General features: G+C 40.8%; 1 protein-coding gene across 1 annotated transcript in view; it reads left to right on the top strand.

The window, feature by feature from the left end:
- Nucleotides 1-5,900: 5,900 nt before the first annotated feature.
- ZBTB40 (zinc finger and BTB domain containing 40) overlaps nt 5,901-14,958 on the top strand; it is a 94,971-nt gene continuing 85,913 nt past the window's right edge. The window contains exon 1 of the mRNA XM_060141164.1: nt 5,901-6,036. The gene's annotated coding sequence lies outside the window, so the exon portion shown is untranslated. The remainder of the gene's footprint in view (nt 6,037-14,958) is intronic.

Genomic DNA, 14,958 nt, shown 5'->3' with positions numbered 1-14,958 from the left:
GCAACTAAGATGTTTTTCAGTAAGTGAATGGATGAATAAACTGTGGTATATTCAGAGGATGGAATGTTATTCAGTGCTAAAAAGAAATGAGCTACCAAGCCATGAAAAGACCAGGAAGAAATAAATGCATATTACTAAGTGAAATAAGCCAATCTCAAAAGGCTACATAGTGTATGACTCCAACTATGTGACATTCTGGAAAAGGCAAAACTATGGAGACAGTCAAAAGGTCAGTGACCTCCAGGGATTTGGGTGTAGGGAGGATGAATAGGCAGAACACAGGGGATTTTTATTTATTTATTTTTTCAAGTGATTTTTTTTAGCTTTAATTTTAAATTATAAACATAGCATGTGAACACATTTGTTAGAAAAATTCAAATATCACCAAATATATAGCAGAAAAGTGAAAAGCCATCCCCAAATCTCATTCTCTGCCTTATATATAGCATGTTAAGCGTTTGATGGGTTTATAATTTTTCATTTATAGGAAAAATTGTCTCTTTCCTTCCCTGTTTCCAGCAATTAAATCCCCTTCCCTTGAAGAAAATCCTATTAACAGTACATATATTTGTGGGTTCTTTTAACTTTTTATTTTACATTGGAGTATAGGTGATTAACAATGTTGTGTTCGTTTCAGGTGTACAGCAAAGGGTTTTTAGAGCAGTGAAACTACTTTGTATAATGCTATAGTGATGGATACATATTGCACATTTGACCAAACCCACAGAAGGTACAACACCAAGAGTGAACCCTAATATAAACTCTGGACTTTGGGTGATAAGGATCTGTGAATGTAGGTATATCAATTGTAACAAATGTACCATTCTGGTGGGGACCGCTGGGGCAGGGGAACACAGGAAATCTATGTACCTTCCTCTCAATTTTGCTGTGAACCTAAAACTGCCCTAAAAAGTTAAAATATTCTATATCTTGCTATGGTGGTGGTTACATGGGTGTATGAATTTGCCAAAATGCACTTTAAATTAGTACATTTTCTTTTATGTAAATTATATTTAATAAAGTTGATTCTAAATGAGGTGAAAGATTACACTGGCCTGTTGTCTGCAGAACAAAGTAAAGGATAATTAAAGAGACTGCAGGAGGAGCATATACGGTAGGTGAGAGATAAAAGTCATTTGCACTTTGGCTGTGGAAATAGAGAGAGTATATTTAGAGGTAAAATCAACAAGACTTGGTGACTAGTCGAGGGCGAGTGACAGAAGTGTCAAGGACAACTCCCAGCTGTGTAACTGCAGCAATCAGGCAGAGTGGTGGGTGGGCTGTCCTCTCTGAACTGAGGAGCTGGAGGGGAGGAGCAGGTTTGGCTGGAAAATTACAGCTTCTGTTTTGGATTAGATGGTTATGATGGGCTGTGAGCCATCTCCAAAGATGTTGATTTTGTCATTCTGAATGCAGCAGAGCCTTTTGTCTCAGGGGAAATTGGGGCAAGAGATTCATTCACAGTACAAGATATTGGTAGGACCAGACCCCAGGGAAGTACCCGAGACTCTCATTGGCTGGGAGCCCCTTTGGAGCGAGGCAGTCTCTCCCTTCTCCTGGTCTTTTGCCATCTCAGATGGATGAGCAAGCTGACCTTTCTGAGTCATTTGGCAAATTCTAACAGCACCCTCATCTGAGACTCTCTGGCCTCCACTGGGCAAGATCTGAAGACCAAGCTTCATTTGGATTGGAGAAAAGGGTAGGGAAAGTCTAACACTTAGAAAGCCAGGAAAAAGAATGCTAAGGCCCAGATACCTACTCTAGCAGATGAAAAGCATATGCTGAGCCTCTAGCAAACTTCACTTCTACAAATAACACCACCGCCTTGGGGAACAGCAGAGACATTTGACCAGGCAGCAGCTGTGCAGAGAGTGCTATTTAAAGACTCAGCTTTTGCAGCCCAAGGACTCCAGGCTTAGGATTTGATTGGAAGGCAGAGTGAAGACAGCAAAGACTGAGGAAAGAACCAGATTTGGGGAAAAACATCACCAGGTGGTTGGCTGCCGATATGAACACTGAATATGTTAAATGAGTTCATTTTAATAAAAATAGGTCTAACCATCTCTCTCTGAGTAAATTAAATGTGTTAATTCATAGAAAGCACTTGGAACAGTGTCCAGCTCATAGTGCTTCTTGAAGGGAAACTGTCATTATTACCATCATTATCTCCCAATCTACCTACCTACATATATTTACCCAGAGATGGAGAAATGCTCATCTATAATGATATGTTACTGCTAAGTGGTTGGATTTATAGTGAGTATGTTTTTAACTCTCTTCTTTGTATTTTTCTGTAATCCTTGAATTCTTTATAATGAACACAAATATTTTGTAAAAACCACAAGTCATTATTCCGGGGGGAAAAAGTGAAGGCTCTGGAGTCAGACTTCCTAGGTTTCAACCCCAACTCCACTGATTAATAGCTGTGTGACCCTGAGCACATTATTTACCTCCTCTGAGTCTGTTTTCTCCTGTATAGAAGGGGGTAATAATGTTACTTACCTCATTTGGTGGTTATGGGAATTAAATGAGATAATCTAGGTAGAGCTTGGCATGGTACCTAGCAGAGAGTAAGAGTGAGATAAATAATGACTGTTACTACTGGCAGTAGAAGTGGTCCTGGCTGTGTTATTTCCTTCTTGGGCAAGGATCATGTTCTATTTACTTCAGTGTTCTTGGAATGTAGTAGTCACTCTGGAAACAGTTGGTAGTTTAGCTGGGGCCACCTCAGGCATCAGCCTGGGAACATTCTTTGTCAAGGTAGAAAAAAGAGTGAAAAGACCTCAAGCACCTTCCCCCTCATGGTCAAGGGTTGGGTCCTTCCTTTTGGTGATTGGGAAACAGAAGTTATTTCTCCAAAACTCTTGAGACTCTCCCAAGAGATGAGGTCCTTAGAGGGTCCATCATTGGTTTCTTTTTTTTTTCCTTCGATTTTTTTAAACATCTTTATTGGAGTATAATTGCTTTACAATGGTGTGTTAGTTTCTGCTTTATAACGAAGTGAATCAGCTATACATATACATATATCCCCATATCTCCTCCCTCTTGCGCCTCACCATTGGTTTCTTACTCTTCCATACGATGGCTAGCCAGAAGCCAAGGCCATTGCTCTCCATCACCTTATACTGTTCTTCATGGACTGTAGGCAAGTCATTTCCATGAGAATTTCTAATAATGTAAAACCTCAGGTGAACAGTTACAAGGGAACTGCAGCCATTTTCCACTGAATGTGTGTGAGTGTGTTGGGGAATGACATTCTTTGTTATGTCTAAAACAATCCCTCAACATACAGATAACTAATAGGCACATGAGATGCTTGCTCATCATCACTAATTATTAGAGAAATGCAAATCAAAACTATAATGAGTTATCACCTCACACCGGTCAGAATGGCCATCATTAAAAAGTCTACAAATAATAAATGCTGGAGAGGGTGTGGAGAAAAGGGGACCCTCCTACACTGTTGGTGGGAATGTATTGAATAAATTGGTGCAGCCACTATGGAAAACAGGATGGAGGTTCCTCAAAAAACTAAAAATAGAGTTGCCATATAATCCAGCAACCCCACTTATGGGCATATATCTAGAAAAAACAATAATTTGAAAAGATACATGGACCCTTATGTTCATAGCAGTACTATTTACAATAGCCAGGACATGGAAGCAACCTAACTGTTCATCGACAGATGAATGGATAAAGAAGATGTGGCATATATATATATATATATATATATATATATATATATATAAAATGGAATACTACTCAGCCATAAAAAAGAATGAAATAATGCCATTTGCAGCAACATGGATGGAACTAGAGATTAGCATACTAAGTGGAGTAAGTCAGAAAGAGAAAGACAAATACCATATGAGATCACTTATATGTGGAATCTAAAATATGACACAAATGAACTTATGTACAAAACAGAAACAGACTCACAGATGTAGAGAACAGGTATGTGGTTGCCAAGGGGTGGGGTGGGGGTAGTGGAGGGACGGATTGGGAGTTTGGGATTACCAGATGCAAACTATTATGTGTAGAATGGATAAACAACAAGGTCCTACTGTATAGCACAGGAAACTATATTCAATATCCTGTAATAAACCATAATGGAAAAGAATATGAAAAAGAATATATATATAACTGAATCTCTTTGCTGTACAGAAGAAATTAACACAACATTGTAAATCAACTACACTTCAATAAAATTTAAAAAAAAAACAATCCTTTAGAAGGAAAGAGTCCTTCCTATATTTTCTAAATACTCTACAACAAACATATATTCCTTTTAAAGTAAGAAATGAAAACTTTAAAAAACCATCCAATTCTTTATAACCATGGTCCCAGGAATTCAGCATATCCACATTTCTCCTGCTTTCTCCTTCTTGTCCCTATAAGATGCAGAGTCTTGTTAAGTTACATAGGGAGGACAGATTGTGTCTGCACTTATTCCTGTTAAGAATGATAAGCATCAAGCCATCCACATTCCCATATAGTACATTGGCAATAATACTGCTTTTCAAAAATCCACTGATTGGATAAATATTTCCTGAGCACCTACTATGTGCCAAGCACCATTCTATGTGTTTGTTTGTTTGTTAAATGTGTCAAGCCGGTATTGAGGGCTCCCACTAAAGGAGAATGCAGAGATGGTGGAAATGAGTGATTAGGAGACACAATAGCTGTAGGTGTGACTCTAGTGACTACATAAGTGACTGTTGTGGACAGGAAATTTGACCCTGAATGTGACAGTGACATGTGAGTATAATAGTGAAAGTGACTAAATGGTCAGTAACAAGGACAGCTGTTTACCCTGTTAGGGTCTACTAATATTGACTTGATTTTGTGGCAGTGAAAGTAGTTGAGTGATAATGATGGTGAAAACAACGGAAAGGGTGACAGCTGTGCACACATTCCAACTGCTATATTGTACAGAACTGTTTGAAGTTTGTGGTTATGGAGAGGGGTCGCATACTGGACAGTGACAGTAAAAAAAAAAAGATGAACTGGATGACAGCAACAATGCAAATGACAGTTTTGCCCCGTAGATTGAATTTGTGATTAAAACGGTGATGGGAGTCAGTCCGACAATGACATCCCTCAGAACGACTCACTATCGACCCTGTGGATGCAACAGCTGTTACCAAAGAGGGAACTTGTCTTTGTACTGAGACAACTGGATTTGGGCGGCATGACTGTTAGTGACAGAAAAATTGCGTGTCAGGGACAGCCATACATTGTGAGGCTCAGTGGGCCAGAGCCGATGTGACTTAATTTGATACTGTATGGATATAACTTCATTTATTTGGCTGTGTGAAGGTGGCGAGAGGAATTCCAACATGGAACGTATAGGGTGAGACAGTGCGTGACAGAAAAACGAAGCACAAGCAAAACTAACTAACGCTTTTACCCACAAGCCTCTACAGCCCAAAATGGGGAGGAAGGAGAGGCGGGACCAAAATGCCTTCAAGACGCCACGATTGGTTGATACGGGTCTGTTAGCCTATTACGTCCGAGCCAAGCCTCTCCACCAATGAGAATGCGTCTGGGGCGCGGCTCACGTCACGTCTCCGCCTTGCACGTGAACTTGTTTTGGAAAAATGGGAAGAAATCTTTTGTGCCTAATTCTCTGCCGTTGTTTGAGATAAGATCTCAACTTTAGTGCTGCCCGGGTGAGGGGTGGTAGAAACCCATTAGAACTTTCCTAGGGGAGTGTGGGGAGGAGAAGGAGTGGTCAAGGGTCAGAGGTCAGAGAAGCGGTTAGCAACGGGTTTGTCCCAGCGTGCTAGCATTGGTGGAGAGCGCGCGTCCCGCCCCCGTGAGGCCCGCCCCCAGCACGTGACTGTGGCGCGCGGGGCAGGCCGGGCCGCCGCCTCCTTGCTTATATCTCTTCCGCTCCGGCCTTAAAATGGCCGCCTGCTGGCGTCTCTGGCGCTGTTGAATGGAGAAAGCTTTATTGTTCCCTTCGGGCAGGAGTGTTCGTGTCCTTTATGGCGCTGTCAATAAAGAACCGCAGTTTGAATCGGTGCTGAACAGGTAACCATAGAAACGGGGCTGGGACTCAGCGTGGAGACCCCTTTTGCAGCTGTGGCCTAAGAGGCGCCCCGAATGAGGGGCGAACAGAGACCCCTCGGCGTGGCGCAGTCCGCTGCGCTCTGCCAAGTCCCGGCCGTCTCTCCCCGCCCCGGGACGTGGAGCCCCGGGGCGGCCTACACCCCGAGCGCAGGCTCCGCTGTCGTCTGTGGCGGGGAGAGGCCACGGGGTCCCGGCCGGGACGCTCGGCCGGGCCTACTCCCCGCTTGGGGCCTGTTCTCCGCCTGGGACCTGCCCTCAACCCTCGTCGCCTGCTACTCGGCGCGATCGGAGGCCACTCCTCGCAGCTGCTTCTCGCACTCTCACCCCTCCTCCCGTCCCGCCAAATCCCGACGCCGGGCCCCAGCAAGTTAGGGTCTTGGGCTAAATCCGCCCCTCACCCTCCCCCGTTTTTGTCAGCCGGGAGCTAAGAAGGTTTTACATTTTTTTAAATAGCTGTGAAGAATATTTCACATAATTTGTGACAGTTGTATGAAATCAGATTCTCATGTCCGTAAATGAAGTTTTATTGGAACACAGCCGTGTTCATGGTTTACGTATTGCCTATGGCTGTTTTCCTTCTACAAGAGCAAAGTTGAGTAGTTGCAACAGATATCTGATGGCTTTGATCCCTTGGCTCACGAAGCCGAAAATGCTTTTGGCCTTTCACAGAAAAACTGTGGCGGCCCCAGCTCTAGACACAAATAGACCGGGTCAGTGTTGTCCTTCAGGGATTCCTCAGGTCCCTTCTCACGGAGTGGGAAACTCGAGTTACAACTGCCCTATGCACCCAGAGCTCTTTATTTGACCAACCACTCTGGCTTCCATTACCTTTTCTGGTCTTATTGGTGTATTATTCAAAATGGAATTGTTTCTTCTACTTTGAATAACAATAATACCATTCTACCGAGCGCCTACGGTAAGCCAGTTGCTTATTTATATTCATACACAGCTTTTTTGTACCAATAACTTTTTAGAAGTGTCCGTGTCTGTTTTGCGTAAGAGGAGGAAGCCCAGGTTCTGAGAGGTTAAGCTGTCTAAGACTGTAATAGATTATAGGTCTGGCAAATTGAGCTCTTCCCTGGGAGCGCCCTGCCTGGGGACCCATGTCGTTCTGCTTGGACTTCATTCTTTCACATCTCTCAAACTGGGACTATTGGTTCTTCCTTGGAATCGAATCCAAATCTTTGTATGGCTTGTGGAGATTTAATTACAGCCTCAACTGAAAATTTTCTCTACTTGGCTAAATCATCAAACTTCTGCCACACCCCACTTCCTAATTTAGACGTTTTTATTTTTTATTTTTAACATCTTTATTGGAGTATAATTGCTTTACAATGGTGTGTTAGTTTCTGCTGTATCACAAAGTGAATCAGCTCTACGTATACATATGTCCCCATATCTCCTCCCTCTTGCATCTCCCTCCCACCCCTCTAGGTGGTCACAAAGCACCGAGCTGGTCTCCCTGTGCTATGTGGCTGCTTCCCACTAGCTGTCTATTTTACATTTGGTAGTGTATATATGTCCATGCCACTCTCTCACTTCGTCCCAGCTTACCCTTCCCCCTCCGGTGTCCTCAAGTCTGTTCTCTACATCTGCATCTTTATTCCTGTCCTGCCCCTAGGTTCTTCAGAACCATTTTTTTTTTTTACATTCCATATATATGGGTTAGCATACGGTATTTGTTTTTCTCTTTCTGACTTACTTCACTCTGTATGACAGACTCTAGGTCCATCCACCTCACTACAAATAGTTCAATTTCATTTCTTTTTATGGCTGAGTAATATTCCATTGTATATATGTGCCATATCTTTTTTATCCATTCATCTGTCTGTGGACACTTAGGTTGCTTCCATGTCCTGGTTATTGTAAATAGTGCTGCAATGAACATTGTGGTACATGACCACAGTGTTTTGAATTATGGTTTTCTCAGGGTATATGCCCAGCAGTGGGATTGCTGGGTCATATGGTAGTTCTGTTTTTAATTTTTTAAGAAACCTCCATACGGTTCTCCATAGTGGCTGTATCAATTTACATTCCCACCAACAGTGCAAGAGGGTTCCCTTTTCTCCACACCCTCTCCAGCATTTATTGTTTGTAGATGTTTTGATGATGGCCATTCTGACTGGTGTGAGGTGATACCTCATTGTAGTTTTGATTTGCATTTCTCTAATGATTAATGATGTTGAGCATCCTTTCATGTGTTTGTTGGCAATCTGTATATCTTCTTCGGAGACATGTCTATTTAGTAGACATTGTTCTTTTATAAGAGTTGTTCCCAAACCTAACTATTTGTCACTAGTTTAACTAACAAATAGATTCAGAACACCCATGCTTGCCTTCATACATTTGTTAATCTTTCAGTATTTGTCGAGCACCTAGAACATACTAGCAATGATTCAAATCCCTGAAAATACAGTGGTGAACAAGATCAACGTAATCTCTGCCCTTCCATGGAATTTAAATTCTGTAGGGGCTTGGACAGGTGGCATACGGGTAAACAAAGATAATTTCATATATAGCTGTCATTGCATCATAATAAAATCAGTAGTTAATATTTATTGAGTGATTCCTGTGTGCTAAGGACTTCACTATGTGCGTTATTTCCATGGCTTATCTTTTAATCCTCACACCAACACTATGACATAGGTAGTATTAATATTCCCATTTTAAAGATGAGGAAACAGAGTCAGGAGAGATGACCTTGGTCATAGCTAGTGCATAAGGAAGCTGCGATCTGAACCTAAACTGATCACACTAACCACCCTGAATTATTCCATCTGTTTGTTATCTTTCCTGCTAACTTGGGAGGTCTTGAAGGGCAGGGACCACACTTCACCTCTTCTTGTATCAGCTGCTAGCCAGTGCCCACACCCTGGTATTTGGTAAATAGTAAATAAATCCAGGCCATTCACTGAACAAATATTTGAGTGTCTGCTATTTACCAGGCACCACTGTGGCTATGATTATCAGGGTGAAACATGGACCCAAAACCGAGTGTCTTAACACAGTAAAGAGGTACCAAAGTTACTCCAGATTGTGGCAACTGCTATAAAGCAAACAAAACAGTGTTGACCTGGGAGACCACCTATTATTACCAGGATAGTCCCCAAAGACCTCTCTTCTGGGTAGTTTAAGCTGAAACTTGTTGAGTGACCAGGATCCAGTCCAAAGGAAGGGAAAGGGGAGAGAATTAGAGAGGAAGAACTTTTCGGTAGGTTCAGAGACTGTGAGATGGCAAGAACTTGGAGAGTTACAGAAGAAAGAAGCCAGTGAATGTGTTGTGTTTCACAGTCTTGTGCTCTGAGTCCCGGCCCTGTACCCAGCTTTACTGCTGATAGAGCTGCATGGTCTTGGGCCAGTTACAGGTTATTGTCTAAGTTGTCAAATGTGGGTAATGTTACCTTCTCAAAGTATTGTTGTGTGTTTTCTTTTTGTTACACACATATTGCTTCATTCCAATTAGAGAAAACTAACCAAATTTGACCCCAAATGGAAACTTACTTAAAGTGATAAATAATAACAAAAATTCAGAAGTATGTTACAGATGAGGGTGTGTGTGGGGGTGTGTGTGTGCATGGGTATGTGTGTGTGTGTTTCTGTCTTTGGGGGGAGGAGAACAGATCTTATTTTTTTTCTTTATGTTTTGTTAAGAGAGGATCTTTTCCAATTAGGATTTAATTTTTTAAACAAAATTATACAACTGTCTGTGGAGAGCGTTTTTCATCATTTTAGTGTTTTAAGCTTGAAACTATTTGCATTCCTTCATTCTAAGAAAATGATAGGCTTCTTCTAGTTGGTAGTAATTTTAGAATTGGTTTGCAAATGATTTGGGGTTTTCTCTAAAAGTTTTCAAAATAATGTTGCATACTTTAAGCAGAATGTTGAATGCTTTAAAGCTGGTAGACTTTTTGAATAGGTAAAAATAAATGATGATGTTTGGGTTCATGAACATGAAAAATTACAGAGGCAGTAATAAATTGAGCAAACCATATAGGAAGATCAGCAATGTCAAGTTTTGTTTTAAACTGTATCCAGTAACCATATTGCACGTGTCATCAGAAGATGTAATCCAGCCCAGCAAATGGAGCAAGGAACTGGATGGAGAGTGGCATGTTAATGCAATGTTAACCAACAAGCCCTGAATTAAATTGCTATTTTAGGTTTGGGTGGGGCCTTCACATTTAAAGTATTGCAGTTTTACTCTGTGATTTGGGTCTGTTGGATTCCAGTAGGTGGTAACACTAGCTTTGAAGGATAATATAAAACTGCAGGAAGAGCCAGGGCATACCAATTTGTTTTTCAGTCTGTTTTATTTCAGTTCAAAGCATCATTGCAGACAGGCAGCACAGGGAAACAAGCCACACTTTGGCAATACTCACCTGCTTTTGGAGATTGAGGAAGACTGGGTATAACCAAAGTGTGGCTTATTTTCCTGTACTGTCTATCTGCAAAGGTGCTTTGAACTGAAATAAAACAGATTGAAAAACAAATTGGTGTGCCCTGTTGCCTCATACTGAGTATTTACATTACCCTTCTGGAGTACTGCCTGTACCAGCACCCTGGGGGGAAGCGGTGACCCTTCAGCCTCTTTCAACTCTTCAAGAGAGTGAGCTCTTTGATTTTCACAAGGAAACTGGATTGGGATATATTGTTTTCTGGATCTCCAATAGCCTGCCTTCTAAAGCCATCATCTTGATAATGTGGAGAAAGCAAGCTATAACCTATAGAGGAAAGAATTAAATATTAAGGGCATTTAAATTCAGAGATGAGGTTGTCACTTTCTTTAAGTCATGCAGAGGGTGCGGTATTTCATTTGCAGAGAGTGTGCAGTTGTAAGACTCCTACAGCTCTCAAGGGAGAGAAAGGTAGGGAAAGAAAGCTATCTTTCCTTACATTTCCCTAATGTTGTTATTTAACTCCATATCCTCAAAATCATGACATCAAGTATTTCATTTCCATAGATAAAGTAAATATGTTATTGCTGATCCACATTAGCTTGTTAATCTGGGGTAAATGGTCAAGTTGCAAGGGATCCATGAATCCTTTGAATTTGCCTGCAGATTTGTGTGAATGCCATTTTTTTTTCTGGGAAGAGAGCCCATTACAGGCATAGCTTGGAGATATGGCGGGTTCAGTTCCAGACCACTGCAGTAAAGTGAGTATTGTAATAAAGCGAGTCACATAGAAAATACTTTATTGCTAAAAAATGCTAACCATCATCTGACAATGCATGGTTGCCACAAACCTTTAATTTGTAAAAACTGTGCACTATCTTCAAAGCACAATAAAATGAGGTGTGCTTGTACTGTAGTCAGGTCTCAGAGGGGTCCTTGACCCTTCAAAAGGTACTGAGCCAACAATGAACATGTAACACCACTGAACCGAAACAGTGAGGAGAATCCCCCTAAAATTAGTACTTTCTATTGTTCTGGGACTTTGACCTCAAAGATGTAAAGTAAAAGTGTCTTTTCTTGCTTTGTTTCCTGTCTAAACTGGTCAAACATAGTTGAATGTTTGTGTACAATATAGGCATTCACCCAATGAGGTGCTTCAGGGATACCTTAGAGATCATTGTCATTATTTTACATGAGACTGGTGAAATGGGGACGTGTTGTCTCGACAACCTGGTTAGCAGATGAACGTATTTGTTTCTTCTGACAGGTGAAAGGAAGAGTAGTAGAAGCCCAGTACTTTGGCTCTAGGCATCAACTTTTTGCAGGTGGAGTCAGTTCCTCAGGGTTAGGAAAGTAGGGTTAAAAGGGAGAGAGGAGGAGAGGGATAGATTCAAGGAAGCAGAGACAGGAGGCAAGGATGCTTCCCCTGCATTTGTCCTGGAGACCCTCTGTATCTGTGACAGTAGAGCTGCTATTTTGAAACCAAACTTATCTCAGAACTTGTCTAATATTAGGACCTCTGAAAAAGTCAGTTCGTGATGTAATTTCTGGTTTTATTAGTACCCGAAAGGAAAAAAAAAAAAAAAAGGAAGGAAGTATCTTTTAAATCTTCATGTTAGAATATTTTGTGAAAATGGGACCTCAGTAGAAAATGGCTTAGGCCAGAGTTTGGCCCGTGTTGTGTTTACCAATTAGTTGCTTACATTTAAACATTTTACATCTGTCAGACCCCTGAAGGTGTTTGCATGAGTGACTTCTGCTATAAGCTCTAGAATCTGGTTCTGGGACATACAATAGGGCATGTTTTATGAAGGAAAGGGCCCAACTAGGTTGAGGGAGGTTAGAAACAAAGGATTATAAGTGTGAATAATAGCTTTTGAGGCTCCAAGTACTGTTACTGTTACAAGTACTGGTTAGTTGACTTATTTTTTTAATATAAAAAACAAAAATGAACAGTATATGATTCTGTTTCTGACTTTGAAAAATTTTACAAGAGGTAATCTAACTCTGCAGTTTCATCTGTTTCTCAGCTTTCTAGGACTGTGGCCTGACAGTTGGGTCTTCCTTCTTGACTCCCTTGGCTCCCTGCCCCCACGAGGGGCTCTGGCAGCAGTGAACTTAGCAGTTTTCTTCCATATGGTACTTCTCTTGGGTTCCTGGTCTCAGTGGATGGCACCACGGAGCTGCCAGAGGCAGAAACCCAGGAGTCATCCAGTGTTCTTCCCCTTCTCTCAACTCTCCACCCCCTTCCACTCCCCACCCACAAATGGCACACATTTTTTAGACTGCAAGCCTGTTGATGTCCCCTTTCTCTTTGGGCTAAAGCCGCTGTAATCTCTTGTCTTGGATTACTGCGGCAGCAGTCTGTAGCTGGCCAGCCAGCTTTCCACCTTTGTTCCAATCCAATCTATTTTGTACACTGTTGCCAGTGATCTTTGTAAAGCACAGATCGGAACACGTTACTCTCCAGTCTAAAACTCCAAGATGGCTTGCCTGCCCTCTGTGTGGTTCCTTGGCATGGCTTGGGCTGCCCTCAAGCCCTGGCTGTGCCCACCTCAAGCCTCAACTCTTAGCGCTTTCTCCACTCCCTCTTACCCTTCTACTTGAGCGTCAGTCATTAACACTCAATGGGCAACATGGAACTTCACCCTTCCTGGACTGTGGGCCATGCTCTGGGGCTTTCGGGCTGTTCCTTCTCTCTGGATTTCCCTGGCCATGTTATTAACCCGGCAAGTAGCAATGCTGCTGTCTGTCCTGACCATTAGATTACTGAATGTTGTTTTAGTTTTCTTTGTGGTTCCTTTTGTCCTTAGAATATATGCTATTTGAGTTGTATAGTCAAACATTGTCCTAAAAGTCACTTCATGTAATTATTTTCTCTATGTGGTATGCCACCAACTTGATAAACAGACCCATTTGTTTTAAAACTTAAGAACTGATTATAAAAATCTAATTTTGTTTTTTTAACTATGAAAACCATTTACATGGTTCCAAAATCAAAACTATACAGCAAGGTATATTCATAGAAGTTTTTATTTCATGCCTGACCCTTCTTTTCTGTTTCTCTTGAGTCTTGATGCTAGAGTTTTGGAGTTTTGTCAGTCTGTTAGGTAAGAAATAATATTTCAGTATAGTTTAATTTTGTTTTCTCCTTTTATGAGTTACAGAATATCTGCCCAATGTCTGTGGTATAAGTTACAAAAATATTTTTTCCAGTTTGTCACATGTCTGACTTTACATATGTAGTGTTATTGCTATACAAAAGTTTTACATCTTTACATAGTCATAATGATCAGTCTTTCAGTGTATTGCTTTAGATTTTGAGTCAGAGTTAGGAAGTTTGTGCCACTCTCAATTTATGAGGAATTCATTAATGTTTTCTTCTAGTACATATATGGTTTCACTTTTTTTTTCTTTTTTTTTAGTATCTAAGACTCAGATCCATTTGGAATTTATCTTGGCATTTGGTTTGAGGAAGGATCCAATTTTATCTTTTTTCCAATGAATGGCCAGCCAGGTGTCCCAGCACTACTTATTAAAAGCTCTTATCTTTGCTCCACTGATTTGAGATGCTGTCTTTAGCAGATACTAAACTCTTACGTGCATTTGGGTTTCCTACTGGATTTTGTTTTGTTCCATTGATTGTCAATTCATATGCCATTGCAAAACTATCTTAATTTTAGAGGCTTTGTAATTTGTTTTACTGTCTGGAGGGGCTAGTTTTTTCATATTGCTCCTTTTCAGAGTTTTCCTCACTGTTTTGCTTGTTTATTCTGCCATATGAGCTTTGTAATAAATTTGTCTAATTTCCGGATGAAACAACTTGATGGTATTTTTATTGAGATTATGCTAAATTTATAAATTAGCTTAGGGAGAACTGACATCTTTATGATGTTGAATATTTCTATCCAAGATCATGGTCTGTCTTTCCATTTGCTCAAGGCTACTTTTGTGATTTTTCAAGAGTATTTTGTGTTTTTCCTTATATAAAGTTTGTTTGCTTCTTGCTCAGTTTATTAGACTTTCATTCTTAACTTTTTTAAAAAATAAATAATTCCTTTAAGAATCCCTCCAGAACTTCTCAGAGAAGTTATATACACCCACGTACTCAAAAATTTTTGCATATCGTTTCTGGTGGTTCATAGATACCCTCCTCCAAAAGCCCATCCCATTATATTGTCCCCTCAAAACCCCTTCTGTTGTCTGTCTTCCTCTCTTTCCAATTCTCAATACCTAGCTCTGTGTCCTGCATACTGTAGGCAGTCAGTACATATTTGTTGAATGGAATGAATAAAGCAGTAAGGGGAAAAAGTGAATAAAAGAGTGAGAAACCTATAAGAGTATATTTGGGAAGGTTTTCCTTGCACAGTTGTTCCTCAGTTTGAAGTCTGTAGCCTTAATTCACTGGTTCATAGCATTTTGCTCTCCTCCTTATCCCCATCCCAGAACTTAAAAAAATACCATGTTGATAATAATAGTTAGCATTTAA

The sequence above is a fragment of the Lagenorhynchus albirostris genome, chromosome 2 (assembly GCF_949774975.1).
Source record: "Lagenorhynchus albirostris chromosome 2, mLagAlb1.1, whole genome shotgun sequence".
NCBI lineage: Eukaryota > Metazoa > Chordata > Mammalia > Artiodactyla > Delphinidae > Lagenorhynchus > Lagenorhynchus albirostris.
Note: the sequence above shows the minus strand (reverse complement) of the source record. Positions and strands in the feature narration are given on the sequence as shown.